This window comes from Octopus bimaculoides, chromosome 14 (assembly GCF_001194135.2).
Source record: "Octopus bimaculoides isolate UCB-OBI-ISO-001 chromosome 14, ASM119413v2, whole genome shotgun sequence".
Classification (NCBI taxonomy): domain Eukaryota; kingdom Metazoa; phylum Mollusca; class Cephalopoda; order Octopoda; family Octopodidae; genus Octopus; species Octopus bimaculoides.
The window spans coordinates 16,333,281-16,338,034 of record NC_068994.1 but is presented as its reverse complement, the minus strand read 5'-3'; the positions used below and the strand labels follow the sequence as shown (position 1 = coordinate 16,338,034).

Below are 4,754 nucleotides of genomic sequence, written 5' to 3'. Positions count from 1 at the left end.
CCGGTACTTGTTCTGTTTGTCTCTTTTTGCTGAATCACTAAGTTATGGGGATGTAAGCACACTAACACTGGTTGTCATGTGGTGGTGGTCGGTCAAAGACACACACACACACACACACACACACACACATGCTATTTATCTATTAACATGTTATTAAGGTGGTGAGCTGGCAGAAACGTTAGCACGCCGGACGAAATGCTTAGCGGTATTTCGTCTGTCGCTACGTTCTGAGTTCAAATTCTGCCGAGGTCAACTTTGCCTTTCATCCCTTTGGGGGTCCATTAAATAAGTACCAGTTATGCACTGGGGTCGATATAATCGACTTAATCCGTTTGTCTGTCCTTGTTTGTCCCCTCTCTGTGTAGCTCCTTGTGGGTAGTAAAGAAATAACACATGCTATTTATCTATTTAGCCACAAAGTATCATTTATTCCATGCTTTATGTTATAGTAAAGTTAAGAAATCCAATTGTTCAATTCTGTTCACTGTTGCTCTAAATCTTGAAAATTTCGTCTCTTCATTTGTTTTGCTTTGTTACCCACTTATCCAAATGTTCTACTGTTTCCTTGACTGTGGCCCTAATTCTTAAAAATTTCACCTCTCTCTCTCAGTTTTCTTACCTACTTGCTTGTTAATTTGCAGCGTTTGCTTTGTTTGTGGAGATGTTACATCACCTTTAGCTGATCACAATGTCACCTTACATCTAGTTAATATCTTGTTCCAATCACAGAGATGGTCTTCTAGTAATTCCCAATTGTTCTTTATGTTATAGATATTTATCTCTTCCATAGGTCATCCATAGTGTTTTGTTGTTTGCTGTTTTGCCTATCATGAGAATATGACTTCTGCCCCTATAAAAAAATAAAAAAAGCTCCCTTCAGCTTCTCTACCTCATATTTGCAATTCCTGCCTCACGAAGTGGAAGTATGAAAAGAAAATGTTCAGATAAGCAACTCTTGTTTGTCCAGCCTAGCATACATCTAATCCTCATTTTATAGTGCTCATTATAATTATTATTATTCATTAATTTATCTATTTACTCAGACAGTTTCAATTATTCCATGCCATATGTTATAGTACAGTTAAGAAATCCAGTCTTCAGTTCTCTCTCACATTATAGTGCTCATTATAATTATTATGTGATGTTATATCCAGTTGTTCGATTGTTCTATTCTGTTTACTGTTGCTCTAGATCTCGAAAATTCTCTCAGTTTACTTACCCACTTGCTTTCTCATGCTGATTGTTAATTAGCGGCTTTCACTTTGTTTGTAGATATGTTACATTGCCTTTAGCTAGGGAATAGGGCATCCATAGTGTTTTGTCATTTGTGGTGCACCCTCCCAACCCACCCCTGCTTTCTGTACCAGAAGTCTTTCTCCTCTAACTTCTACTGGATGTCTTTCTTTTAGCACCTCTAGTGGTTGCCTATACAGAATGCTCTCCCTTCTCTTCCCTTCCCCTCCATCCCTATTTAGTGTCTGTCTCCCGGTAAATGTAGTGATTGTGAAGCAAATAAAATGACAGTGAAGTGTATGCAGGTTGAAGTCTATTTGTATGTTTATGACGTCTACCAAACGCACATGTGAGCTTTCTTTTCAGATGCATAATGCTGTCCGCGTCTCTGGGTCTCACTGGCCCACACCTTCCACACCCTCAGTGTTGGCATACTTAATGTTGGCACATTGAAAGGTAGGCCTGATGAAGCTGGAGGTCTTCAATCATTTCTGTATTCATTGTCTTCTCTGACTGTGTATCTCAGACTGTGTATCTCAGACTGTGTTTCGAACTGACAACTTTATGCTCATTGTGGTCTCTCACCTCATTAGGGGACTCTTCTGATGAGGAGACTACAGTGGTTTGGTCATGTTATGTGGCACCCCCATGATGAACTCATCTGGAAGGCAATAACATCAGGTCCTCCCTTGGGTTGGTATAAGCACAGAGGTGGTCAGCTGAAGATGTGATTCACAACAGTCAAAGCAGATATGAAACTCGTTTCCAGCCCTTGAGTCTTTGGTGATCAGCACTGGAACTGGGAATGGCTTCAACATACTGCAGAATCAGCTGTTGACAAATGTGCCTGGACCACTTTGGCCCATGACATAGTGAACTCAATAGGAACTGGTTTAACCTCTCTTGGGTGCATGTCGTTATAAGATAGCAAGTAACAAGAGTCCGTATGGCCCTTGGAGGTCCATATAAAATTTTGCTGTTAAAATTTATGTGTAATAAATTGGTTATACTTCAATGATACACAAACTATTTTAACAATATTTTAATTCAATTCTTGATATTTCATTATAAAAGTACTATAGGATTTTTAAAACATTGAATGGCTGTTGGGGTCCAGTAGAGTAAAATAGGAATCAAGGGGTTCCACAGGGAGAAAAATGGTTGAGATTGAGAACCACTGCTATAAACAGATTAGATAAACAAGTCTGTTTTACCATATTAAATAACTTTATTGGTGATAATGAATAGACAGAAAATTTGTGTATGTTTGTCTGACAGACTGTCTCTGTTTTTAGGTGGCAGACTTAATCTGCTGCCTAATTTAACTCCACTGCATGACCCTTGTTGCAAGATTCAGGCCAATCTCTGGTCTGTCTGTCTGTCTGTCTGTCTGTCTGTCTGTCTGTCTGTCTGTCTGTCTGTCTGTCTGTCTGTCTGTCTGTCTCTTTCTCACCTGTCTTTTCACTTGTCCCGGAGGCTATGCAAAAGGCTTTGGGTGCTGTTCAATCTACTATAAATACAGTATGATTGTAAAGTCTGGGCACATAAGTGAAAATGCATATTTTCAATAATTTTATTAATCTAAATTAATGAATAACATATTCACTATGGTTTCCACCATAAGTGATGCAAAGTTTGCTGTGCTTTGCACAGATTCATACGAACCCAACGCAGTGACTCTACATTTCTATCAATTTGGGTACAATCATTCATAATGCATTCCTTCCAGATGATTCATGTCTATGATTTTCATCAAGGACACTTCTTTCATTAGACCCTAGAAGAAGAAGTCAAGGGGATTAATATCTGGTGAGCAAGGGGTCCATTCCACAAAAATATTAGCGATATTTCCCATGTATCCAGAGACTTTATTGTTACTGTGAGTATCATCATCATCATCTTCATCATCATTATTTAACGTCCATTCTCCATGCTGGCATGGGTTGGATGGTTTGACAGGAGCTGGCCAGCTGAAGAGCTGCTTTGGTTCCATTTTCTGTTTTGGCATGGTTTCTACAACTGGATGCCCTTCCTAATGCCAACCACTTTACAGAGTGAACCAGATGTTTTTAACGTAACACCAGCACAAGTGCTTTTACATGACACTGGAATGTGTGCTTGTATGTAGCACCAGCATTCATGAGCCCCAAAAAACTAGGAGCTTTCTGCTGAGAGAGGAACAAAGGAGGCATGCCTGTATGTCTGGATGAAAAAGAAAATCTGTTTATCACCTGAGACCTCATCAGCATTTAAATGAATTCATTTTTTGTGTGACAGTTCTCACATTCTGTTTACATTTCAGTCTCATTACACTTTTCCCTCCAAGAAAAGTTGTGTCAAAAAAGAAAGGAGATTTCCAGTGTAGTTTCTTAATTCTTAAGCATACAAGAAAGCCATCTTAATAACACTAAAACTCTAGAGATGCTTGTGTGTACCCAATATATCTCAGAAGCAGTATATTTTATCTTTATTTTTTTTTGCGTATTTATTCTCATACTTACCTTCGCAGTGCAGTACAAATTTTTGCGATATCTGGACCTCTATTATTAATGAAAACAACTAAACAATTTTTCTTTGTTATTTCTTGAGGAAAAAGAAACATGGCTTCTGTGACATCAACACACATTCACACATACAGAATACACACACATAATGAATGTCAATCAACACAAACACACGTCCGCTATCTGTGACATATACACACACAGTTTTTGTGCTCTCTAGGAATAAAAAACATCAATATTTTAATCATTTAGAAATATTTTTAACTGAATGTGATTTCAAAAATGTAAGTTGTTTGTACAGTAAGTATTTATATTTCAGCTTTCTTTAAATAGACAATATTTTAGTATTTTAAAAAAATTATTTTTAAGAGAATGGCGATCTTTTGATTGTCATCCGAAGTTTGTTAATTTCCATAAAATTTTTTTATTTATCTACTTTTGTTTTAAAGTTCAAAGAGAAGAAAGTGAAAATGTACATATATGTGAAATGGATGTGTGTGTGTGTGTGAAAATGAGAGAAGGAGAGAGAGAGAGAGAGAGAGAGAGAGGAAGAGAAAGCGAAAAAGAGAGAGAGTATGAGTGAAGGTGTGTGTTGTCATGTATATGTACATACATCAATACATATGTACAGATCTTTTTTGTATGTATGTGTGCCTCTGTGTGTGTGTGTGTGTGTGTGTGTATGTGTGTGAGAGAGAGAGAGAGAGTGAGTGAACATGTATGTTCTCATGTATGTGTAAGTGACACACTCTCTCTCTCTCTCTCTCTCACACACACACACATGTCCATTTCATATACATGTTCATACATCTTTGACTTTCTTCTCGCTTTGACTTTGAAACAAAAGTGAATAAATAAAAATCTTTTACAGAAATTAATGAACAAAGCCAGCTGATCCGGATGACAGATCTGAGAGTCAAAGCGACAGTTCTGAGAGTCAAAGCGACAGATCTGAGAGTCAAAGCGACAGTTCTGAGGGTCAAAGTGGAAAATTGCCCCAAGTGAATACCATTACAG

At 37.7% G+C, this 4,754-nt stretch overlaps 1 protein-coding gene across 1 annotated transcript in view; it reads left to right on the top strand.

Moving 5' to 3' along the window:
- The window catches only part of LOC106867680 (dynein axonemal heavy chain 6-like), a 319,316-nt gene that overhangs the window by 38,369 nt on the left and 276,193 nt on the right, over positions 1-4,754 (top strand). The gene's annotated exons all lie outside the window — the stretch shown is intronic.